Raw genomic sequence first — 27,613 nt, forward strand, 5'->3', positions numbered from 1 at the left:
CTTTGTGATTTAGTTGCTCTATATATTTTGACTAGAGATAAGAACATTTGCTTGTAAAAATCAGAAAAAGAAACACACAGTTGTGAAGATAAAATATTAAGCTACCACCATAGGTTTGAAACTTTGGCTAAAATAGTTTCATTACTATTTTCATTTATATTAGATATATGTCCAAAACCAACACTATGTTAGTTATAGGCATGAGTTAACATTCCTCAATCCATTGAGCTTGGAGTCTTCTGCAGAGTACTATCTTATTCTACTGCCAAAGGGGGTGTCTGAAAACATAAAACTGATCAGGCCCTTTCTCTGTTACAAATATTTTAATAGCTCCCTTTCGTATAAAAGTCCAAACTCCCATTCAGGATGTGTAAGATTCAATCTGAACTTGAACTACAGTTATAATTTTATTTTCTACCCCAATTCCAGGTACACTTTGCATTCTACCCTTATGAACTATTTGTAGCTTCTAACCCAATGCACTTATTCCTTTATTTACATTTCTGAGTCCCTAGAGGTCAGAGACCATGCTGTCAATGTCTTGTTTTCTTCAGCAGCCCGAGTAATGCCTGGATATGGAAGAATTTGAAACCTTGCAGGTTGAATGAGACCCTGTCTTGTGTCAGGCTTAGAGCTCACAAAGTAGCACCACATACCTCATCTCATTTAATTCTCTTAATGACATTGTGAGTTGGAGGGGCAGTATCGTCATGATCTCCAGGAAACTGTGCTTTCAGGTGAGTGATGTAACCAAGATTCTATCATATTTTCCCTAATCCGTGTTTTAATGAACCTTACTGTGTTAATAACATGTATATGATATACTAAATATATATGAGATGCATATATATGTATATACACACTATTGTATTATTTATCTGCAGAATCCTAATACAGGGACTCACTATATTCTCTTTTCCTCCTGAATAGCTCCCTTTCTTGCTCTTTCTCTGCAGTTCTTGTGGAGGGAGTATAAACAAGGATTGGTGATGTACTGAGATTTTCTTATAGCTGGGAAAGTTCTGGCAAAATTTCCCCTTGAATTCAGATATCCTGTTTGGTCTCATCAATCAATTCAGTGGAACTGAATACACACACACACACACACACACACACACACACACACACACATCTGTATATTTTTAGGGTCGTACCTATGGCATGTGGAAGTTCCTAGGCCAGGGGTCAAAATAGAGCTGCAGCTGCCCACCTATGCCACAGCCACAGCAACGTGTGACCCAAGATACGTCTGCAACCTATATTGCAGCTCCCAGCAATGTTGGATCCTTAACAGACTGAGCAAGGCCAGGGATCGAACCCACACCCTCATGGACACTAGTTGGGTTCGTTTTCACTGAGCCACAAAGGGAACTCTGGCAATATGTTTTTTATCCTAGCTCTTTCCTTGCTCTCCCCCTACTACCAGCAGGGTGAAGAGTTTGGGTTGGCATTTCTCACTTAGGACCCAGTACTCTGAAGGAAATACATCATATGGCATGTTTGCTAATTCATGAGTGTATTAATTCTCCCTATATTCGATAGGAAAATGATTAAGCCATGCTGGGGGGGAGGGGAGACTACTACTTACCACAGAGAACTAAGACATTTACCAGGCTTTATTCCATTTATAATGGAGCAGCTAAGGTCTCCATTTACAGAGCTAAATACATCAGGGTTGAAATCCCAGTTCTTCCACTTACTTGATGAGCAATCTTGAGCAAATATATGAATTTTTCTATGCCATTTCCTTATCCTGTGCAAGGAGAGTAATCGAAGTCATAAACAAATATGCATTATGTATCCATCCCATGGAAGGCACTTTGCTAAATTCTACAGAGAGAGAAGAGGGAGCAAGACAACACAGTTCCTACTTTACCAATTTTTAGTTCTTGTGGAGATTAAACAGGAACTGATGTAAAGTGTTAGCAAATTATCTGAAGCATAATAAGATGTTTACAAATATTACTGCTATAAATGCTATTTCTACCCCAAATATCTATGACATCAAGATCTTGGAGTGATCATTCACTTGTTTATTTAGTTCACTCTGGGGATTGTTACATATTGGAACACATAGATTGTTCCATACAGACTCCCTGAAGTGGGATAGAAATATTTATTCAAATAAAGCAAAATCATGGCTTATTGTAAAACTCCATTAATGACTCAGTGTAAGGCTAAATGCTCTCTATCTGAAATTTATTTGTTCAATTATCTCTACAAAAATTATTTAGCACCTTGTATTCACCCATTATTCAGGTATTTATTGTCTTTCTGCAGACAACTGTTTGCCACCTGCTATTGGCCAGACCCCTTGTTAGATGCTAGGAAGCAAAGTCTGAACTCTTTCCCTCAGGGAATTCTTTATCCGGTGAAATAGTATCCCAGTCAGCTTGGGCTATTATAACAAAACAGCATTGACTTGGTGACTTGAACAACAGGAATTTATTTTATAAAGGCTAGAAGTTGGAGTTCCCATTGGGGCTCAGCGGAAACAAATCTGACTAGCATCCATGAGGTCGAGGGTTCAATCCCTGGCCTTGCTCAGTGGGTTAAGGGTCTGGCATTGCTGTGAGCTGTGGTGTAGGTCGCAGCAGCGGCTTGGATCCTGAGGTGTTGTGGTTGTGGTGCAGGCCAGGGGCTACAGCTCCAATTCAACCCCTAGCCTCGGAACCTCCATATACCACAGGTAAAAAGACAAAAAATAAATAAATAAATAAATAAATAAATAAATAAATAAATAAATAAATAAATAAAGGCTGTAAGTTCAAGAGCAGAGTGCCACATAGTTAATTTCTGGGGACCTCTCTCTTTCTGGCTTGCAAATGTCTACCTTCTTACTGTGTCATCACATGGTCTTTTCTCAATGCATATGGGAACCCATCCTCAAGAACTAATTTGTATGTAATTATGCTCTGAAAGCCCCATCTCCAAATACCATCACATTGAGGGCTAAGACTTCAACATATAAATTGGGGGTGGGGGTGGGCACAAACATCCAGTCCATGAAAAACAGAGATGCAAAAGAACCAATCATTATGACATAAGAGGTCACTTCCCAATGGGAGCTGTTGAGATGGAGATATCAAACAAGGCCTACCCCTCCTAGAGATTGGCTGGAGATAAAGTTAAAGCAAGAGACACCTCAAGTAGCAAGGGGGATTTTTTTTTTTAAGGATGAGGGAGATTTTACTATATTTATAAACTTCAGTAGAAGAATATGTTGCAGTGGTAACAGTGATTGGAGACAACCGAGGAAGCCAAATAATGTAGCAGATGGGCAAGTGTAAAAGGAAGTACACAGATGGCCAGGTTGATTTTCAACAAGAAAAGGGATAACTCCCCCTCTAAGATTACAAAAGAAAACATTCAATAGCCAGAAGGGTAGATACATTTGTAAAGTTAGAAGTTTGAAACAATTCTAGTACTGATTAAGTTTTCTCCAAGACAACTTTCCTCGAGATATCTGAATAGGAGACTTGTTGGATTTTTTTTTTTAATTTTTTAATTTTTAATTCTTTTTTTGCTTTTTAGGGCCACATGTATGGTGTATGGAAGTTCTCAGGCTAGGGGTTGAATTGGAGCGACAGCTGCTGGCTTACACCACAGCCACAGCAGCATAGGGCCCAAACCGCATCTGTGACCTACACCACAGCTCACGGCAACGCCGGATCCTTAACCCACTGAGCGAGGCCAGGGATCGAACCTGAGTCCTCATGGATACTAGTTGGGTTCGTTACTGCTGAGCTGCAATGGGAATTTCCATGTGGCAAATTTTAACATTTGAAATATTTTTTGAGGAAGTAGGAAAGAAAACTACCTAAAGGAAATAAAAAGTAATTGAGAAATACTAAATCCCTTGGTGAGATGACAACCATATATTTATGGTCAGAAAAATGTTTACTTGGGAGAATTTCTTTTTTTTTTAATTGTTATTTCCCCAATACAATTTTTTTCCTACTGTACAGTATGCTGACACAGTTACACGTACATGTATACATTCTTTTTTCTCCCATTATCATGCTCCATCATAAGTGACTAGACATAGTTCTAAGTGCTACACAGCAGGATCTCATTGCTAATTCATTCCAAAGGCAATAGTTTGCATCCATTAACCCCAAGCACCCAACCTACCCCACTCCCTCCCCCTTCCCCTAGGCAACCACAAGTCTATTCTCCAAGTCCATGATTTTTCTTTTCTGTGGAAAGGTTCATTTGTGCCTTATATTAGATTCCAGATATAAGTGATATCATATGGTATTTGTTTTTCTCTTTCTGACTTATTTCACTCAGTATGAGTCTCTAGTTCCATCCATGTTGCTGCAAATGGCATGATTTTGTTGTTTTTTATGGCTGAGTAGTATTCCACTATGTATCTATACCACATCTTCGTAATCTAATCGTCTGTCGATGGACATTTGGGTTGTTTCCATATCTTGGTTATTGTGAATAATGCCGCAATGAAGTACCAAGGAGATGTGGCATTATAACCGTAAATGTCTAAAATCAATAAGCTGTATGATGACACTTATAAGCCCAGCCTCTTTAAAATTCCTGGTACTCAACAATTTCTATTGTTTTTATTGTTAACAAAAAATTGGAAATTCAATTTGCTTTTTCATTTGCCTCTTCTACAACCATTTAAAATCCAATTATCTACCTGGAAACTCTCAAAGGAACATCACACACCACTTTTAACATGACAGGAGCTCTTTGAGTTATTGTTCACCTGACACTCATCATTACTGTGTACCCCACTTCTTAGAGAGCTCTCACATCTAGATCTCCTCCCTATTCTTGCTTCGGTCTTCTACCGAGAATATGCTAATGAAATATATTGATCAACATATTACAAATATAAAATAAGATAAGCAAAAGCCCCTTTGCTCAGTGACTCCTCTACCAGTTGGCATCTTAATAAATAAAATTTTGACATTAGATCTGTATTTTTAGTCCTTCCTCACAATTCAAATACAGAAGGAAATGATTACAAGGAAATGTTAACAGGTCTTGGTACTGTTTTTTGTTCACTTATTTGTTTACTTGTTTTCAGATCTTTTCCTAAGAGCATATGTTTACAACGAAGAAAAGAGAAGAGCATGACATACCAGGGCAAGGCACCCATGTACATGTTGGGGTTGGGAGACAAATACAAAAGAGAATGAGAGCAGAGAAAGTCAACTGGAGGCCCCATGATGTCACTTCCAAAGCCCAATCCTGCCACTTCTGACAGCTACATCTGCTCTATTCTCGAGATGGTGGCTGCTCAGATAAAGAAAAAATTAAGCTTGGGGCTTAAGGAAAATCGATTATAGGTTTTGTTTGGAGTCTGAGTTTGTTTAAAGAAAAGTTGCAGCACATGAGGGCAAGTGAAGCTGGTGGGAGTTTTAGTTTGAAAGGGTGTGAGTACTGTCAGGGCATTTTTAGGCATTGGGAAATACAGATCAACAGCTTAGGAAGGTGAGAAAGTTTGGAGACAATTTGGAAATCATTCACTGGAAATGATCTCCATCAGTTCAGGTCATGGATTCATGTTTACTTACTCCTGGAAGAGGAGGAATGCTTAAAAATAAAAATGCAGTTTCACACTGTGACTGAGATCTCCGATCTTACACTCTGATAGTTTTTTTTTTTTTTTTTTTTTTTTTTTTTTTTTTTTTTTTTGGTCTTTTTAGGGCCATACCCTAAACTTCCAGCATATGGAAGTTCCCAGGGTAGGGGTCACATCAGAGCCGCAGTTGCCAGCCACAGCCACGGCAATGCCAGATCCGAGCCATGTCTGTAGCTAACACCACAGCCCAGAGCAATGCTGGATCCTTAACCCAGTGAGCAAGACCAGGGATCGAACCCACATCCTCATGGATACTAGACGGGGTCCTTACCGCTGAGCCACAATAGAAACTCCAATAGTTGATGCCAAATTACTGCTCCAGGAATTTCTATGTCACTTTGGGCAAGACATTCAAAATATCTTAGCCTCAGCAGGAACTCTGGTAACATAGAGATAATAATTATTTCACAGTTTTGGTGGAGGATTGAGTGGGAAAATCATGTAAAGTGCTGAGCAGATGCCTGAGATTACTGCTGTGTCCTCAACAGGTAATATTATTAGGTTCGCATTATTAGCTTACGTATAAAAGTTGGCAGGCTTGGCTTTCACCAATTTTTGGTTTCTTAAACAACTATTAGTCACAATCTTCACCACATACATAAGAATACTTGGTAAAACATAAGGGTGTTATTTAACGGCCTTAAAAAGAAAAAAAAAAAAATCTGGTAAGAGAGGAGAAAGCACCTGGTGAATGTTAGTATATTCACAGCCTACAGGAAATTCAGTTCAATGAAAAAAGGAAATCCACCATCGGTCTGGAACAACTGTCAGCCTCTAAAATTGATTTTCCTGAGTGTAGAGTGATAATCTTTTACCTAAGTTTCTTAGAGCGAAGGCTTTACAAGGGGGTTGTCTGATAGTGAAGTCTGTTTTAAAAGATATTTCTGTAAACATGCTAAAGTACTTCCTGTCTCAAACTAGTTCTTGCTGAATGACACGGCCCTGTACAGTGTGAGTGCCTGGAGCTGAAAATGCAGGAAGCGATAGATCATTCTTAATGAATAAATCATGTGTGTTCCTGCTGTCAATTCTGCTAACGCGTTTGTAGAAGCCAAGGCTGGTGCTGTGGTCAACTGTCAATAATTAGGACCAAGCAGGTCAGCTATTTAGTATCTTGACATAGCAGTAACATCTGTTCCTGTATATATTTCTTTTAAAGCATTGAAATACAACTTAGAAAAAATTAGTTCCTAGAATATCTTTTTAACCAGGGTTTTTTTCCATGTGGAGAAATAAAACATACATAAAACAATTTTTGAATCATAAAGATAACCCTGTTGTTAGAGGCACTGAATTCTTAAATTATTTATTATTAGAAGACTGACTGTTTTATATTTAAAGCCATTAGTTGCTATAACAATTTTGGCAATGTATCTACAATAGTAATAGGAATGAACTCCATATGAACATGAAAAAGTAAAAAGGGAGAAAATTTATAGATGCTGTACTTTTTTAAGAAGAAATGAAACTGTCCATTCCATTTTGGAAGGAACAGTAGTTATTATTAAAGAAAGTACAAATCAAATATATTCAATCAAATATATTCAGCAGAATCAAAACGGCTTAGCAGTTTACATTCATTTTACATAAGCAGGTGTAGTTTCCCATTAAAGACAGATGTAAAGCACTAAATGCAACATATGTGTCCCGTCATTTAAAGTGATTTTTAATGCTTACTCTTATTCTCTTTAAAGTCATAAGTTTACCCAGTGTTTGTTTCAGTTCTTAACTGCACCCAAAACTTCTCCTTCATTTAGCAAGTATCTGTACATTTTTGGAAATTTTGGCTTTAATTATGAAACAGATTTTTTTCATACAAAAACATTCATTAAATAGACAAATGTGAAGCAGGCACTACACTTTTTTGGCCCAATAATCATGTGATTCTTATTCTAAAGAAACATTATCATTATTATTATTATTATTTTGTCTTTTTAGGGCCGCGCCTGTGGCATATGGAGGTTCCCAGGCTAGGGGTCTCATCAGAGCTGTAGCTGTGGGCCTACACCAGAACTATAGCAACACGGGATCCAAGCTGCATCTGCGACCTACACCACAGCTCATGGCAATACCAAATCCTTAACCCACTCAGTAAGGCCAGGGATCAAACCCCCAACCTCATGGTTCCCAGTCGGATTTGCTTCTGCTGTGCCACAACAGGAACTCCAAGAAACATTATCATTAACCTAGGTAAGAGAGGTGAATTCATTTTTACAATACAGTGTGATAATAGCCATGATAAAGGCATTTGTAGGACATGAAGTGCTCATAGAACAGGGGCAGTTAAATCATGCAGACTGGTGATGAAAGTATACTTAGTGCAGGAGTTCCCACTGTGGCTCAGGGTAATGAAGTTGACTAGTATCCATGAGGATGTGGTTTGATCCCTGGCCTCACTCACTGGATTAAGGATCCAACATTGCCATGAGCTCTGGTGTAGGTCACAGAGGCAGCTTGGATCCCACGTTGCTGTGGCTGTGACATAGGTTGGCAGCTACATCGCTGATTTGACACCCTGGGAACTTCCATATGCTGCACCTGCACCCCCTCCCCCAAGGGAAAAAAAGGATCATGCAGACAGGAAAGTGACAGTATATTATTATTATTATTTTTTTGTCTCTTTACCATTTCTTGGGCTGCTTTTGTGGCATATGGAGGTTCCCAGGCTAGGGGTCGAATTGGAGGTGTAGCCACCGGCCTACACCAGAGCCACAGCAACTCGGGATCTGAGCCGCATCTGCAACCTACACCGCAGCTCATGGCAACGCCGGATCCTTAACCCACTGAGCAAGGCCAGGGATTGAACCCGCAACCTCATGGTTCCTATTCAGATTCGTTAACCACTGAGCCACGACAGGAACTCCCGAGAGTGACAGTATATTAAACTAGAGTGTCAGGCACGGTCCTGATCACAAAGGGCCTTGTGGGTTAAATTAAAGTACCCGAATTTTGACTAGAAAGCTAAAGGAGGCAGTAAAGAATTTTACTTAGAAGTAATGTGTGATCAAATAGGCACTTTCAGAGAATTTACTCCTCCCCAGGAGTAGAGGGCAGACGTAAGAATGAGGTTGGAAGATAGGAGACCAGTTAGGAGGTTGTTGCTGTAGGTCAACAGTAAAGTACGGATTTCTGGGTTAATGTGGCAGTTTATGATAGCAGACTCGTATCGAAGCTGACATATTTGAGAGGTCCTTAGAGTATAAAGTCTTAAGTTCTTGGTAAGGTGGGTGGTGAGGAAGAAAGAGAAGATATGAGTAAACCCTGTATTTTCCACATTAATTCTTCCTCAAGAATAGAGAGGCACATTATTATTATTAATATTATTATTTATATATATATTTTTTACCATTTCTTGGGCCGCTCCTGCAGCATATGGAGGTTCCCAGGCTAGGGGGCTAATTGGAGCTGCAGCCACCGGTCTACGCCAGAGCCACAGCAACACGGGATCCGAGCCACATCTGCAACCTACACCACAGCTCATGGCAACGCTGGATCCTTAACCCACTGAGCAAGACCAGGGACCGAACCCCCAACCTCATGGTTCCTAGTCGGATTCGTTAACCACTGCTCCACGACGGGAACTCCTAGACAGGCACATTATTGACAAGAATTATTGACTATTTTCTGTATGCCATAGGTACAAATGGAATTGTAAATAATATTAAATATTTAAATATGTATGTATTTATACGGCTTTGAGTGCAAAAATTAAGAACACTGTTCTAGTTTCCTGTGGCTGCTGTAGTAAATTACCACAAACTTAGTGATTTAAAACCACAGAAATGTATTATTTTACGGTTCTAGAATCCAAAATCATGACATCAGTCTCACTGGACTGATATCAAAGTATTGGCGGGGCTATGCTCTCACTGGAGGATGCAGGTAAGTCTATCCTTTGCCTCTTCCAGTTTCTGGGGGCTGTTGTCATTTCCTGGCTTGTGCCCATCTCACTCCAGTCTTCAAAGTCATCTTCTCAACTATCTCAGTTCTGCTTTCACATCACCTTGTTCGGCTGTGAAATACCTTCTTCTCTTTTACAAGGGCACTCGTGATTGTATTTAGGGCCTGTTCAATAATCCAGAATAATAACCCCATTTCAAGACCTTTAAAGAATCCAGAGCTTAGGACCTAATATCTTTGGGAGCCATTATTCAGCCTAGTAAAATTCCTACTGATATATACTCAAAACAGTAGAATATCAAGATTAGCTATACTCTTCTGTTTCCAACAATAAGTAACAGTTGATAAACTGTGACAAGAGAGCTGGGTATTTGGGGAACATTCTATTTGTTTCCACTTGCAGGAGGTCCCTAGAACAGGCAAAGTCATAGAGATGGAAAATAGAATAGATGTTATCAGGGGCTGGGAAAGGTTCTATCTCTGTTCTGGCTTCACATCACCTTCTTCTCTTGGAGAGTTATAGTTCAATGCATGCAGAGCTTCTGTTTGGGAAGATGATAAAAGTTCTGGGAATAAACAGTGATGATGGTTGTACAACATTGTGAGTGTACTCAATCACACTGAATTTTACACTTAAAATGGTTAAGGTGGTAAATTAAGGTATTCATATTTTACCACAATAAAAAAATCAGTGGAAAACAAATGTGTTCTGCCTTATAAAAAAATGCTAACCCAAGGAGGTCAGAGGTCACAGATACAAACTTATGATGAGAAGTGGCTTAATTCTCCCACTGACCCCTTGACTGAACATACAATGTCACCAACAGTACCCTAAATAGATGTTTTGAGAGTTGCTTCCCTGCAAGAGGTCCTAGGGGTCAGATAGAGGTGGCTGCAAAACTTTAAGATTAAAAAAAAAAAAAAAAAAAAGAGTGGAAACAAAAACCATACAAAACAAGATAAAAAAAGAACAAAAATTCGCCACCACTCTGGGAGTTCCTGTTGTGGCTCACAGGTTAAGGACATGATATTGTCTCTATGAGGATGTTGGTTCAATCCTTGGCCTTGCTCAGTGAGTTAAAGGATCTAACGTTTCTGCAAGCTGCAGCATGGGTCACAGATGCAGATCAGATCTGGTGTTGCTATGCCTGTGGCGCAGGCCTCAGCTGCAGCTCCAATTTGACCCCTAGCCCAGTCACTTTCATATGTCACAGGTGCAACTGTAAAAAGAAAAAAAATTCTCTACCACTCCAGATAAGACTACAAAACAAGGTTCAAAAACATCTGAAAAATATGATGCTAAGCAAACTATCAATCAATTATACGAAATTAAAAATGCAGAACAAACCAGGTTGTGAAGGAATATTTAAAACAAATATGTTTGGAGGATTTATACTTATGACTATGATGGAGTATCAGGAACTGGGCTGACATTTTTCTCCTTTTAGAATAAGAAAAGAGAACAAAGATATGACACACTGGTTTTCAGACACTGGATAATACCACAGAAGAGGGTGATCCTTGAAAAAAGGATAAGAGCTGACATGGGTGACCACTACAAATGCCCCAGTATAAGACAGTTTTCAGAATGCAGTAAGGCAGGGGGGAAATGAAACAGAGACTGGCTATCTCACAGGAGGTAAAGATAAGAGTTTGGGGAGTTCAACTAGCTAAAATTTGGGGGACAGCAAAGTGGAGAAAAAGGAAACTACATCAACAAGGTAATGAAGATCTTTTTGGAATTTTGGTTAGGTACTGATCTACAAATATGAGAGAGAGAGAACTATTCGAGGGCAATGGCATGAGGGTGGGGGGCAACCATAATGTATGAAACAGTAGGTCAAAAAATTCCCTTCATTACATTTGGGCATAAGGTAAAGTCCTTAGGAATGTATCACCTTACATGCTCATGGAAAATCTACACAAGCCAGAAGGCAATCAAATAGTCTTTGAAATACTGAAAAGGGGAAAAAAACTGTCAACCTAGAATTATATACCTAGGAAAAATATCTTTCAAAATTGAAAGTGAAATAAAGATTTCTAGACTAACAAAAAGGAGAAAGTCTATCACTAGCAGTCCTATATTACTATATATCTAAGATAGACAGACAGATAGATAGACAGATAAATAGATATAGATATAGTAATTCAATAGGGAGTAATAAAATAATACCACATAAAAATATGGAGCTACAAAAAATATAAAGGCCTTCCAGGAAAGGTAAATATTTGGGTAAGAGACAAGAAAAATAAGAATGCATTAATCATATATGTTGCAGAAATCAGAACAAAAAATAAAGAGCAGAGATGAATGAAAAAGAAAACTCTGAAAAACATGAGAAAGAAGTGAATGGTTCTTAATTCTGGTTCTCTGAATAAATCAGTACATTTGGTAAATATGTACTCATAATGATTGAGAAAAAAGGAGATGCATATTACCAATGTCAGGAATAAAAAAGGGTCACATAGCTAGAAACTCTACAGATAATAAGAAAATACTGAGAGAACATTATAACAATTTTAAGCCAATAAATTTTTGCAACTGGATAAATCTTTTGAAAGAAACAAACTGTCAAATATCAATCAAAAATGCAAAAATATGAATGTAATATAATATAATATAGGCTAAATTGTTTTGTCAGCCAATCTCTCCACGCAATTTATACATTGAAGCCCTTACTCTTAGTACCTCAGAATATGACTGTATTTGCAGATAAGGTCTTTAAAGAGGTAATTATGTTAAAATAAGGTTGTGAGGTTGGGCCCTTATTCAACCTGACCGGGGTCATTATAAGAAAAGGAAATGTGGACACACTGAGACACCAGGCATTTGGACACACAGAGAAAGACCTTCTGAGGACACAGTGATAATTGGCCATCTACAGGCCAAGGAGAGAGGCCTCAGAGGAAACCAAATCTGCCAACACCTTAATCTTGGACTTCCGGCCTCCACACTGGGAGAAAATAAACTTCTGCTGCTTAAGTGACCCAATGCGGTGTTTTCTTATGGCAGCCCTGGCAATTTAGTACAGCTTCAGGTAGATTACATCAATTAAGTCGTTTTGATAAAAAAAAACCTCTAGAATTAGGTGGCTTCTATTGTAAATTCTTCCAAATTTTTACAGATCAATTGATATCAATTCTACACAAAACCTTTCAGAAAGCAGAAAAGATGAGAATACCTTATAATGCATTTTATGGGTCCAGCATTACTCTGATACTCAAACCAGACCAAATCATTCTTCAAAAAAATTTTTTTCAGTTTAATGTCTTTCATGAATATAAACAAAAAGTCCTTAAAGTCATTTTTAGGAAATCAAATCTCCAGATAAATAAAATGATATTGTGAAAGGCAGAAGAGCAGCTTCCCCAAATGTTCATGTCCTAATCACTAGAAACTATGACCAGGTTACCTTACATGGCAAAAGAAAGTTTGGGGATGTGATTAAATTAAGAATCTTAAAATAGGGAAATGATCCTGGATTACCCAGGTGGACCCAATGTAACCACACAGGTCCTTAAAAGTGAAAGAAGGGGGCAAAAGGAGGGGGATGTGATTGCGTGGGGATCATCAGAGAAAGGCAACGTGGCTGGCTGTGAAGACGGAGGATGGGGAACACTAGTTAAGCAATGTGGATGTGGAAAGACTAGTTAAGAAAGGTGGAAGCTGGCCAAAGTTAGGAAATACGTTCTCCCTCAAGCCCTCCAGAAAGGTACACAGCCCTGCCAAGACCTTGATTTTAGCCCAGTAAGGCCTCTATCAAACTTCTAAACAACAGGCTGCAAGATAATAATTTTGCATTAAGTCAGTGAATTTGTGGAATTTGTTTAGAAAATAATACAGTATTTTATACATTCAAGCAGGATGCATACCAGGAATGCAATGCTGGTTTAACATTTGAAAATCTATCAGTGTGATTTACTGTGTTTACAGAATAGAACTGACAATAATACCAACCAAAACAAAATCATCTCAACAGATAGAAAGGATGTAACTGACAATGTTAAAATCCACTCACAACAAAAGTTCTGACAAATAGGAAATACATCTACTAAAAATCTGCAGCCATTGTTATACTTGCTGATAAAATATTGACTGTTTTTAGCCCTAAGATCAAGAACAAAGCAAGGATGCTCACTCTTACCACATCTAATCAGCACTGCAAGCACTGCATGGGATTCCAGCCAGTGCAAAATTACAAAAAGCAAAAACAAAAATGACCAAAAAAACCCCCTCCATATACCTTTTATAAATGACATCATCTATGTATAATCCTAAATAATCTGCTTACAGAAATAATAAGCTAATGTAGCAAAGCCACAGAAAATAAGTTAATATACAAAATTGACCTGAATTGCTACATATTAATGATGAACAACTGGAAATTGAATGTTTTTAAAAACAAAAAACTGAAAAAAAATGGAAAAAAGTTAAGGGTAGTCAAAAGAATGGAATTGAAGCAACATAGTCACTGAAAGCTTTCATTTGAAAAGATGTATTCTATATTTATGGAACAGAATAGATATTTCAGGAAAAAAAATTTACATATGAAAAGACATAAAAAAGGTAAAAGGTAATAAATGAATTAAAAATATTTCAAATACTAACACAGGCATAGTTTCATGCACATAAATGCACACAAATCAATGGGACAAAAGCAATAGGAAAACTCAGTATAGAATTGGGAAAATAACACCAACAGGCAACATCTGTTAAAAAAAAAAGAAAAGAAAGAAAAAAAGAAGAAAAAAGAAGACCAGTAAACATAGGCTAAAATGTCTTATACTACTGATAAACAGGTAATGCAAATTAAAAGAATGTGAACCTTATTATATTCATTGGATAAGTAAAGGAAAAATATCTGGCTTGTATACACAGCAAAAATAACTCATATTAAATGTTGATCCAGAATGATTATCAACATCTTGTAAATGTTCTGGTTATTTACATTATAAATTTTAGCTTTCTACTCTTACAGATAAAATCTAGACCCTAAGGCTCTAGCATATGCGCAAAAAAAAAAAAAAAAGGTACAAACTCAATTATTCATTAAAATTTCAGTTCATTTAAAAAAATTATTTGAGTATAGTTGAATTACAATGTTGTATTAGTTTCAGATGTACAGCAAAGTGAGTCAGTTATACATATATATACATATCCATTCTTTTTCCCACAAGTTATTACAAATTATTGAGATTTCCCTGTGCTATAGAATAGGTTCTTATTAATTATCTATTTTATAAAGTAGTGTTTGTATTCCTAGTTCCTCCCTCTTCCTCAATGGTTTCGCCTATGGAAAGGATAAGATTGGTTCTGAAATCTGTGAGTTTGTTTCTGTTTTATAAATCAATTTTTTTATCATTTGCATAGATTCCACATATAAATAATATCATATGTACTTGTCTTTCTCAGTATGGTTTGAATAGTGCAAAACTGTACTCATCTATATGTTCATCAACAACAGAAAGCATAATCGATGTGCAATATATTAATGTAACACAACAGTGTAAACTAATTAAAATGAATGAACTGGCAGTATGTCTACCAATGCAGACAAATTTTTTTATTTTTTTTTTAAATTTTACTTTATTTTTCTTGCCCACAGCATGCAGAAGTTCCTGGGCCAGGGACTGAACCCATGCCACAGCAGTAACCAGAGCCACAACAGTGGCAATGCAGGTCCTTAACCTGCTAAGCCACCAGGGAACTCCCCAATGTGAGCAAATATTAGAGGTATAACTTTGAGTGCTATGAAAGATGAAAAAGAATATACATGATATAATTCTATTCTACAAGTTTAAAAATATTCAAAATAAAACTCAATGTTGTATATGGTTACATAAATGTATACATTTATACATGACATGAAAGTATAAAAGATTTTCATCAAATGAAAATCATCAAATTCAGATTACTGAATACCTCAGAGGAGAGATGGAGGGAAGTAAAATTGGGGGGGTAACAATTAAAAGAGTCAAAACAAATAGGGCAAAATGCTAAGGTGTTTTGAACCTGGGTAGGCTTAGAAAATAAAGTTTGTAATTTTTTCTTTATACTTCTCAACATGTTTGAATTATTTAATGATGAAATCAGACCATATAAAAGGCAAACTGGAGTTCCCCCTGTAGTGCAGTGGGTTCAGAAGCTGACTGCAGTGGCTGGGGTCACTGCAGAGGAAGTGTGGGTTCAACCCTTGGCCCAGTACAGTTGATTTTCTTTAGTTTACTAATAATGTACTAATTCATGAGTTTATAGCTAAACAAGACAGCACTGCATGTCAGTTAAACCTATTCTTACCCAATTTACTGTTTTATTGTTTTATGAAATATGTTCCATTGAGAGTTGCTCAACTGTAAAATTATAGCCCTTGAAGACAAAGAACTAAATCTGATTGTATTAAATTTAAGCCGTACTTTGTGCGCATAAACTTTTGCCAGCTGCCTATTGCCATTTCCGCTGATTTTAGCACCTTCTTTCGACAATAGTTCTCAACCTTTCTTTAAAATCCCAGAAACGTGTTTCTCCTGCCACATGAGACAAGAGAACCTGTTTACATACAGATGACTTGACAATTATTTTAATATCATTTATGAAACACCTTTGTAAATCTGTCTTTCTCTGAACCAAGCTTCTGTTATCTTGATCATTTCAGTGCTGAGATGGAAGGACTGTTCAGCTGTGAAAACACATCTGAATGCTATCCTCACCTCAAAAATAATTGCTGGAAAGTTCCTGTTCCCCAAACCAAAAAGCAGAGAGTCCATGTGGAATGTGTGTGTTTAGCTGCCTATGAAATGGGTTATTGAGGTGAGTCCGCTGAAGAACGTAACCATGAGTTTTAACAAGATGTAAGGTTGCTATCCTCGTTTCATTGATGCCCAATGATTCTATTATGTTCTTTAATGGTTTGGACACCTGAGCAGGTTTTTTTTTTTTTTTTTTGTCTTTTTATTTAGGGCAGCACCCAAGGCATACGGAGGTTCCCAGGCTAGGGGTTGAATCGGAGCCATAGCCACTGGCTACACCACAGCCACAGCAACTTGAGATCATGGCAACCCCGGATCCTTAACCCACTGAGCGAGGCCAGGGATTGAACCTGCATCCTCATGGTTACTAGTTATATTCATTTAACTGCTGAGCCACAATGGGAACTCCTGGACACCTGAGTTTTAATATTCTCTTTATTTTATTATTCTGGGATTTCTAATCTCTAAGTTGGGGTCAATAAAATGTAACCAATTACAGGAAGGTTTGTAGTGTTTTGATAGCTCTGATTCTTTCATTAATAGTAAGCTTATTTTTTTAAAGGGGGAAATGAAGCAAATATATAAAAAAGTGAAGTCTGGTCACTCATGGGGAATTTGGTGTCAATTTAATTGACTCCTCATTTCATTATGCGCCCTTAAATTAATCTATTTGGGAAAATTTTTAAACAAGTTTTGAACTATTAAATAAGATTGCCTCTTCACTGGGGAAAAGAAGATTTTGAAATTTAATTGCAATGGGTTTAATAACAGCAAAGTCCTATCTAATATATATTTTGAAAACCTTTGAGCATTTATGTTCCATTTCATTCACACAGACTCATTCCTGGAAAAAATTTTAATCATCTGGACCTATATTTCAGATAAGTGCAAATATCTCAGTATAAAACATATTAACATAATAACATCCTATCACTTTGGAGAATGGCAATTCTATCCATAAAATCATGAATGAAAAAAAAAAAATTCAAGTTGTCTACCTTTATAGAAACAACTATTTGAGGTAGGGTTTTCAGGGTGGCAAAAACTCAAGTTGAGCCAGATGTTTCAATAAACTAGAGTGATTTTGGGTCTTTGTAGTGAAACAAAAATCAGGTAAATTTTTCACGACTTGAGGTTTCATTACAGTCTCTGCTGCATTCAATTACTGACAGCTGCTACTCAATCACACATCGTGTTACAAATTCATACCTTCTGTTCCACAATCAAAATCAGTACCACACGGAGTTCCCATCTTGGCTCAGTGGAAACAAATCTGACTAGCATCCATGAGGACACAGATTCGATCCCCGGCCTTGCTCAGTGGGTTAATGATCCAGCGTTGCCATGAGCTGTGGTGTAGGTTGCAGACGTGGCTCGGATCCAGCATTGCTGTTGCTGTGACGTGGGCCAGCAGCTACAACTCTGATTAGACCCCTAGCCTGGGAACCTCCATATGCCTTGGGTGCAGCCCTAAAAAGACCAAAAAAAAAAAAAGAAAAAAAGAAAAAAAAATCAGTTCCACAGGAGAAATGAAAGAGAATCTACTTTATATCTAGATCCGTTTCAACTGGGGCCTCATGCCATTAAATGAATATAAAATAATATTCAGGTGAAAGGGATATTCAATAAGTTAACACACATGAGAGAAGCCATAATTTGAAAATTATTTGTAAAGTCTTGGAAATGATTAATGCTTTTTCAATGCCATATAGAAATTAACTTATTTTTTAAAATTTCAAATAATAGGGGAAGCTTAGTTATATATGCATAGTATAGATACACACATATTATGTATATATGTATTTGTGTATGTGTGTGTATATATATGAAAATATACACACTCTAAAGAGAAGTTAATAATCCACCCACCTGAGGCAGGCAATTCTGGAAAAAAAAAAGTCAAGTAAGGTAAAGAAATAGAGGTAGAGAGTACACTTTTCCCATCTGTTACTGTTTTCTAGAGTTATGCTTTTACTGGTCCTAGGGATTCTATGGTTGTTTTAAAGATGCCATCATGGGGATTAGGCTAAATAGTGAAAGTACTTATTTATATATTAAGACCCCTTGAAATATTTTATTTGCCTCTTATTACAATAAATACTGCAGGGTTTTTTTGGTTTTTGGTTTTTTTTTTTTTTTTTTGTCTTTTTAGGGCCGCATCCACAGCATATGGAGGTTCTCAGGCCAGGGGTCGAATCAGAGCTGTAGCTGCTGGCCTATGCCACAGCAACAGCAACGCAGGTTGTTACATCTGCGACCTACAACACAGCTCATGGCAATGCCAGATCCTTAACCCACGGAGCAAGGCCAGGGATTGAAGCTGTGTCCTCATGGATACCAGTCAGATTTGTTTCTGCTGAGCCATGACAGGAACTCCAACACTTGTAGTTTTGAAGAGCATGATGTGGGGAGTTAGTTGTGTCATTAACCCAGCACTCACTATGATCTGCATTTCGGTGCTCGTGTCCAGAGCACACATGAAGTCCTGTGCTGGGAGCAGAAGCAATGATCATGTTAAATAATATGCATCAAGCCATTATATTTCAGAATGATTTAACTAGCAGTGTTGTATTTTTCTAGGCCTATCATTATGTCAAGGCTTAGGCTACAGGCCTTCTACTTATGGTTTGAACAAACCCTGGAACTGTCTTCCTAGGTGGTAACACAGGATTAGCAAATCTCAAGAAGTCTAGGAGGCAACCCCACAGATCTCAATGTGTGGGGATCAGAATTACCCAGAGGAGTCTTTGACACACTCAGGGAACCTTGCCCTCTGATGAAATGTGTCCTTGATGAAGCCACATGGAATCTGCTCTCTGAAACCCTCAGTTTTAGGGAAAGTTTTCAAGTCAAAATGTTTTCTTTGCTTCAGTGCAGGGCTGCTGTCAAAGAAATAATCTCCTCTCAGGGCCTCAACAGCACTGGCCTGTGATCAGGAGTTCTTGGCTGCTGTCTGTGTTATGAGTGAAAGCCTACTTCTGGCCTCATCTGTCTCCTTACCTACCCACCCAGTTACAACTGCCCTGTCCTCAGGAGGGACAGGAGCCCTGTAGGTAACCCCAAGTCTGACCCCTGATGCTACGACCAAACCGTTGTCCATGTCAGACTGATATGCCCTCCCTTCCCAAACCCTGAGGCTCTAAGTCAAAGGCTCAGTGAAGGCACACCTTGCTTCTTTATGTATTGTATTCATGATCTGCTAGAACATCACTCCATGCAAATTGAACATAAAAACATCTCTGTTCTTGTTATTGCAAACAATCTTCTTTTAAAAAATCATACTCAATGTTGTTGATCACTAGATCAACATACTCAATGTTGATCATACTCAATGTTGTTGATCACTAGTAGCTTTGCCTAGCTTAGAGAAAAAGCCTTTTCTTGGGATGAAGGGAAGCCACTCTGTGTTTATTTCTATGATATGTAATTCTTCCAGTCCATCTGAGAAAGCATTAGCTATGCGATCTATGCTCTTTCTCAAGGACACATTTCCCAGTAAATCCGTAGCCATGCAGATAAAAATAGGATACCTGTTACAAAGTAGGATAACAGGTTGAATCCACAATTATTTAAGCACAAATGTGTGAAATGTCCAAGCACCTTCAAAAGGTAAACAGACAATTTTTAGAATAGTCATTTGAATAGGGGCATCAGAAGCAATCATGTAGGAAAGGGTTTATGTGTAAAAGGAAATTTTGTCTTTTAGCCCTGTATTTTTGACACTTGACTCCCATTATGTAGTAAAATTAGAGAGTTTCTAAAAATTCGGTGAATTATGGACCCTACCCAGGACTTACAGAATCAATATTTCTGAAGTTGAGACTTAGGAACTTGTGCTTTATTTATTTATTTATTTATTTATTTTTAGAGGTGCACCTGTGGCATAGGGAAGTATTCAGGCTAGGTGTCAAATCAGAACTGCAGCTGCAGGCCTACACCACAGCCATGGCAACATCGGATCTGAGCTTCATCTTTGACCTAAACCCTGTGGCAATACTGGTTCTTAACCCAGTGAGTGAGGCCAAGCACTGAACCCACATCCTGATGGAGACTATGTCAAGTCCTCAACCCGCTGAGCCACAACAGGAACTCCAGGAATTTGTATTTTAAAAGACTATTCCAATGATTTTGATGCCTTGCCAAATTTGGGAACCCATGGACAGAAGATTGAATGTAGAATAAAATCTCATTTTCCTCAAAACCAAGGGAGCAAAAATCAATTCTCATCACAATCGCAAGAATGCACTTCCTAGAAGTCAGTTGCTTTAGAGCAGTTGTATCTCATGGGTTTCTGGAATGTACATGGGCTTCAGTTAGAAAAATTAGGAGATTAATTGCATTTTTTGTATTTAAAAATTAATTTTTATCAACCACAGAAAAATAAAAATGTATAAACAATAAACGTAGAAGTTCAAATAACGGCAAGCATCAACACTTACGGAGTGTTTACTTTGTGCCAAAAATACACTCAAAGATCCACAAGAGTTAGAGGTGCCATATAGGAGAATCCAAAAAATAGCAAAAGAGAATCTGGACTGGCCCAAATAAAAATGATCACCTTAGCTATTTCTGATTATGCATATATGTTTTTTTCTCGAGTCTATCAGTGAAATGTTAGTTAAGAACAAAACTCTTCTGTAAAATTCTGATACATTATTCAGTTCCTATATATTTCCACTAGTCCTAAGTAATTAGATTAACTTCCTTATAAAGTATCAAGAACCCCAGCCGGTCATTATTAAAGAGAATTATCTAACTGTAGTTGGCTTCTTTGGCTTTTGGATCATGTACAGATATCTGGATATGGAGAAGCAGATAAACATGTTTCTTACAAAATGATTTCTTATCAGTGCCCGTTATCAATACAATGTGCTGTGTTTATAGATAAAAGTGCTCCCCAGGGAGCTGCTGCATTATTACCTGTCCTCTTCCATCCCTCAAAAATATCAAGCATTTTGAAATCATTCTTGTTTCCTCTCATGCACAGTTCCAACAGGATTACTAAAGACCTCAACCTATGTACCTTACGTTTAAAATATATAAGTTGATGTATTTGTCCTTATGTCACTTATTTTTACACTATTACAAAGAAATAAGGAGTGACACAGAGGATGATGAAGAGGTTGAGTATAACGATGATGAGGATCACAAAAGAGAGAGAGAGGATGAAGAAAAGGGTAATGATGGAGAAGAAAAAGAAGAGAGGAGTACAATGTAAGAACTTTGATTTATTCATGGTTGTTATGATCCAGGTTCAAAGCCAAGCGTATTATGTAATCTATCAAGTCGGTACTAAATTACTCCCACTGCCATATGCAAAACAGTTTATGCATTTTCTTCTCATCAAAAAATAAAATGAGAGATGCTAGAACTCAAACCCAGATCTGCCCAATTCTCTAGAATAACTTTATGAAAATTACATGCTTTTGGAAAAATTGATGATTAGAAGCAGTTTGAAAAAAAACCTTATTTTGAAAAAAAAAAATCATATTCCAACCACTTCCCCTTGGATTTAGAACACTTCCAAGGTATTTTGTGGTCATTTTAACTATCTTTTCTTGGCTTGCTAGTAAATTTGAAAATGTTTTCTAAAAAAAAAAAAAATCATGTAGCAAGAATTTCAGGTTTAAGTTTGCACAAAGGAATTCTAGATATCTATAATTATGTTCTCCTTCTATGACACTTAATGACAAAAGAAATTTATAACACACTTGATACTCATTTCACTGCATTTTCAGGAGAGTAAATGTATATCTATTTCATGAAAAATTTAATTCCATGAATAAAAGATATTATACCTTATGTTTTTGCATCATGTAATATTAAAAGTGTGAAGATTAAAAGATAAGACTGTAAGACCAAGATTTCATCATGTTATGTATAAAGGCATTATAATTTAAAGTTAAAAATGAAGGCATTCCTGTTGTGGTGCAGGAGAAATGAATCTGACTAGCTTCCACGAGGATGTGGGTTCAATCCCTGGTCTGCTCAGTGGATCAGGGATGCAATGAGCTGTGGTATAGGTAGCAGATGTGGCTTGGATCCGTTGTTGCTGTGGCTGTGGTGTAGGCCAGCAGCTGCAGCTCCAATTCGACCCTTAGCCTGGAAACTTCCATATGCTAGAAGTGCGGCCCTGAAAAGGAAAAAAAAAAAAAATGAGAATAGTATCAATATTATAGCCTACTAAGTGACGATCTTAGTTTGAAAAAATAGTACTGATATTTAAATTTTAAATATACTATAAAGGAAGTCATCATAAAGATTTTTCTTTATTCCTGAAGACTTAGATATACTTATTAGATATACATTTAACACATTAAAAGAAGAGATCTGAGATTCCTTTAAGAAATCTATTTTTCCAAAAAGCACTACTTTGAGACAGAGAAGACTTTTTTTCTCCTTTCAAATAGTTCTAGTATGGTATCATTAAAAATAAGTGTATTTTGTGTTCAAACTTTTAATTTCTTGACTTGCCATTTAAAAATCCCAATTATACTGTCCTTCCCTTTGAGTCTACAGATAGATATTTTGGATGTGCTGCCTGGAAATGATGCAAGTGCTGTCAAGTTTCCTATCCTGGATTTTATTTCCTTCAGGATGGGAAATAGAAGTACATAATTTGGCAGAAAGAGAAGTGATTATCCTGTTGCCTAAGAGGCAAATGTTTTAGTGATGTGCAAAAGAAAAAGCATTACAAATTCCAAGTGATATGTGATGCTGTTCTAAGTGTGGGAGGTAAGAATATCTGGGGAAAAGGAATTATTTGTGGAGGATGGGTGGGTCTGAATAAGTGGGAATTTGTTCCAGAAAACTAAGGTGGACAGATGGAGTTTGGGGTCGGAGCGTGACTTAGGCTGAAATGTGCATCCAGAAAAATTCACTGTTCCTCTATTTTTCATTTTTCTGATTCACTCCCTAACCTTGTTTTCTGTGTGTCTCCCCACCAGCCCCCGCAATTTTACTCCTTTCCCTTGGGTCATTTTTTAAAAACAATTATGCCTTTATTTACTTTTATTTTTATTTTATTTTTTTGTTTCTTAGAGCTGCACCCACAGCATATGGAGGTTTCCAGGCTAGGGGTCTAATCAGAGCTACAGCTGCTGGCCTATACCACAGCTACAGCAACGCCGGATCCTTAACCCACTGAGTGAGGCCAGGGATAGAACCCACAACCTCATGGTTCCTAGTCAGATTCCTTTCTGATGTGCCAGATGGGAATTCCTAAAACAATTATGCCTTTAATTACTTGCTTATGTGGCTGCTTTTTTCAAAATACAAATATTAACTGAAGTGCCTCCTTTTATATATATATATAAGATGCTACTGGACTTTAAAAGCTCCAAGTGATAGAGCACTGCAGCCTGGACTAGCTAGAGAGCCTTGTCTCCCTCTGGGCCTCATTCAGATTTTAGAGTCCACCTGGTAAATGGGTCCAGATTTTAGAGTCAACCTGGTAAATGGGTCCATTTTCTCAACAACACATCCAAAGTGGTATAGGTAACCTTTCAAATCCAAAGAGACATACCAAGGGTGGAGGTGTCAAGTGCCATGATTTTTTTTCACCTTGAAGTAACTAACCTGCATGTCTGAACTATTAGAACACTAATGACTTTAAAGAAGTATCAGACTCCATGATTTATCTCCATATTCGTAAATATAAGGTTCAGAGATATCTGTGATAGCTGGTTATTCTGAGTTGCCAGGTTCTATTAGAATAATTTTATTTCTTTGGTATTTGAAAGATCCATAAATGAATAATAGGGCCTGAGATCTGTGTCGACCTGTAGCTGGAGTAAACAGCTGATTGAGCATATAAAAACTTATTGGAATATACTAAGAATAATCATCTTATCAGCCATAGGCAATTTAATTGAGCATGTAATAGGAATCCCAACACTTGCAGCTTTTAAAATTGTGGTGATGGCATTAATTATTGATTCCCCCAGGAGTATACTGCTTTTAGCTTACAATTTTGAAAGGTACGGTAAATTCCTTTCAGTGGTCAAAATTGCTCTCACTCCACGAGCTGGAAAAGCAACATGGGAATTGTGTCAGTTTTTAAAATACATGTTTTAGAGAAGTTTTTATCTTTGGCCAATAAGTATAGCCAGTATGTAACAAAGACTGGATTTAGCCTCTTTTTTTTTTGTCTTTTTTTTTAGGGCCACACCCACAGCATATGGAGGTTCCCAGGCTAGAGGTCTAATTGGAGCTGTTGCTGCTGGCCTACGCCAGAGCCACAGCAATGAAGGATCCAAGCCGTATCTGCGACCTACACCACAGCTCACTGCCACGCCAGATCCTTCACCCACTGAACGAGGCCAGGGATTGAACCCACAACCTCATGGTTCCTAGTTGGATTTGTTTCCATTGCGCCACGATGGGAACTCCTGGATTTCACCTCTTAAGAGAAGCAAATAACTGGACAAAATAAATGAAACGATGTGTTTCAAGATATCAGACTTAAAGCAATGGAGGGTAGTGACTCTTGAGAAAGAAAAAGGCAATCAGGCTGAGCTCTAAAATTGCCTAAGTTTACTGGCTTGAGGGAGTTTTCAGGTCACAGAACAAGGAGGGGAAACCCAGGTAGAACTTGGCAGGCTCCTTGAATTAAGAGGACAGATTTAAATAGCCCAGGGAGAACAAGGCAGCTCGAGTTTATAAGACAGAGTACTGAGATAATAGATCTGCACAGAGAGAGAACCCTAGAGGTGTGCAGGGGGATCCCACGATTGCTCATCCGAGTGCTGATCAGTGAAAGCATGTGAAAAACTACCCGAGGTTTGGAAACAAACCACCTAAAAGGATTAGAATGGAGTAACTTGAGCTCACCCAAGGCTGGGAATGAAACCTTATTTCCATCAGCCAGACTGGAAACCCTCATAATTCACTGAACATTTGGCAGTGTATTCAGAAGAATCTTACTTCAGTGGTGGGGAATAATTAGCCATAGGCTGAGCACTACACCAGACCCACCTAACAAATCTTAAATGTAAGCTTCAAAAGTCTCAAACTATTTCTCAGTAGCCTAAATGTGTCCCAGAACAAAGGTGGAAAATATAGGATTACAAAAATATCTAGCACCCAACAAAGTAAAATTAACAATGTCTAATGTCCAATAAAAAATTATCAGGCATGAAAACAGGCAGGAAAATGCAACTCATAATGAGGAAAACTTTAAGTCAATTGAAACTGACCCAGATGTTAGAATTGGCAGACAAGTACTTTAAAATAGCTATTACAACTGTATTCCATATGTTCTAAAAGCTAGAGGAAAAATTGAATACGTTAAGTATTGAGAGAAAAGATATCAAAATATAGCCTAAACTTCTAGAACACTACAATGGCTGAGATGAAAAAATGCATTGAATGTTATTAATATCAGAATAGCAGAATGTAACAGCATTACAGAAGAGATAGTGAACTTGAAGAGATAGCAACAGAAATTTTTTTCTATTGCTATAGAATGAGACAGAAATTTTGTTGTGTAAAATGAAACACAGAAAATATGTAACTTTAAAAATGAATAAGACATTAAACTTTAGGACAACTTTATAATACTAATTATAATTACATTGGAAGCACAGAGACTGATTGAGGTGGGGGAAATGGGGTAGTAGAAAAAAAATCTTTGAAGAAATAATGACATGAAATTAATTAAACTATAAACCCACAGTTCCAAAAATATCAACTAACTCCAAGTATAGTCAAAAGGAAAACAATGCATGCATGCACACACACACACACACACACACACACACACACACTCACACACATTTAATCAAAGTAGATCCCATAATTAAATTGGCACAAACCAGTGGGAAAGAGAAAATTATATAGATAGCCAGAGGGCAATGTACATTATGTTTAAGAGCATAAAAATTCTTTCTTGCTGGAAACAACATAAGCAATAAGACAGTTGAATAACATCTTTAAAGTACTGGGGGGGGGGAAACCAACCTCTCAGCCTGGAATCATATACCTAGCAAAACTATCTTTAAGAATAAAGCCAAAACAGACAGAAAAAGGCAAAAAAAAAAAAAAAAAGTTGAAAGAATTTTTCATCAGCAGGCCTGAATCATAGGAAATGTTAAACTTGTTTAAGTATCTTAGGAAGACAAAAACTTTTCTTCTTATTTAAGTTTATTTTGGACAGATTGAATGATTAGAGCAAACACAATGACAATGTATTTTGGAGGTTATGGAGATTGTAGAAGTAAATGTATAACAACAATAGTGCAAGGGCCAGAGGGACAGAAATGGGAGTAAATTGTTGTCAGGTTCTTATATCACAGATTAAATGGCATAATGTTGCATGAACTCAGATGGTGAAGTTAAAGACAAACTCTATAAGAACCTCTAATGTAACACCACATTTATGGTAAATAAAAGAAATAAAATAAAAATGGAGCCATGAAAACCGAATCACTTTGTTGTATAGCAGAAATGATCATAACTTGAAAATCGGTAAAACTTTTAAAAAAATATTAAACTAAAAGAATTAAGTTATAAAAGGATAAGAAAGTCTGAAGAAGAAGAAATATGGAACAAGGAACAGATAGGACACCCAGAAAATAAACAGGAAAATTTTAGATTTAAATTGAACCATGAAAACACTACATTAAATGTACATGGGTATTCAGCCATAAAAAAATAAGAAAATCCTACAATTTGTGACAACATGGATGGAACTTGAAGGCATTATGCTCAGTGAAATAAAACAGAGAAGGACAAATACAAGTCTCAATACATTAAAAAAAGAATTCAAGGTAAATTAGGTATAAATTATGATTAAAAGGAAACGAAATAATTTACAGAAAGATGTCTGGAAAATCTCAGATATTTGGAAACTATATATCATACTTTTAAATAAGCCATGTTTCAAATCTATTTTAAACTAAATAGTTGTTTTAATAAAAAAATAACAAAAATTGTGGGATATTGTTTATTCCATACTTAAAAGAAAATTGGTATCACTAAATACAGGCATTATTTTACTTAAATGGTCTCAAATTAACAACCACAACTTCCATTTTGAGTCTAGAAAACAAAAAGCAAATGTGAACAGAAGAAAGGAAACAATAAAGATCAGAGTGTAAATCAATTAAAATAGAAAGCAGTTTTAAAATAGAGAAAAATAAAATCAAAAGATACTTCATAAATTTTTTTAAAAATGAAAAATAAATTCTAGTTAGAGCAGTCAGGAAAAAAGAGAGGAAAGAAAGTACCAATTTCAGAAATGAGATAAAGGACATCACTAGAGATTTCATGAATATTAAAAGCACAATAAGGGATACCACAAACAAATTTATGGAAAAAATTTGAGCAAAAAAAGATGAATGAAAAACACTTTGG

The 27,613-nt window shown here is 37.0% G+C and overlaps 2 protein-coding genes across 3 annotated transcripts in view; one reads left to right on the forward strand and one right to left on the reverse strand.

The window, feature by feature from the left end:
• Positions 1–27,613, forward strand: part of LOC106505319 (uncharacterized) — a 354,150-nt gene that overhangs the window by 310,038 nt on the left and 16,499 nt on the right. Inside the window, exons 13-14 of the mRNA XM_084982075.1 lie at positions 555–737; positions 16,165–16,319. The gene's annotated coding sequence lies outside the window, so the exon portion shown is untranslated. The remainder of the gene's footprint in view (positions 1–554; positions 738–16,164; positions 16,320–27,613) is intronic.
• The window catches only part of LOC110255835 (uncharacterized), a 1,104,139-nt gene that overhangs the window by 147,152 nt on the left and 929,374 nt on the right, over positions 1–27,613 (reverse strand). The gene's annotated exons all lie outside the window — the stretch shown is intronic.

The sequence above is a fragment of the Sus scrofa genome, chromosome 11, assembly GCF_054392235.1.
Source record: "Sus scrofa isolate SSC_HxYL_T2T_F1_AM1 chromosome 11, Sscrofa_HxYL_maternal_Yorkshire_Landrace_v2.0, whole genome shotgun sequence".
NCBI lineage: Eukaryota > Metazoa > Chordata > Mammalia > Artiodactyla > Suidae > Sus > Sus scrofa.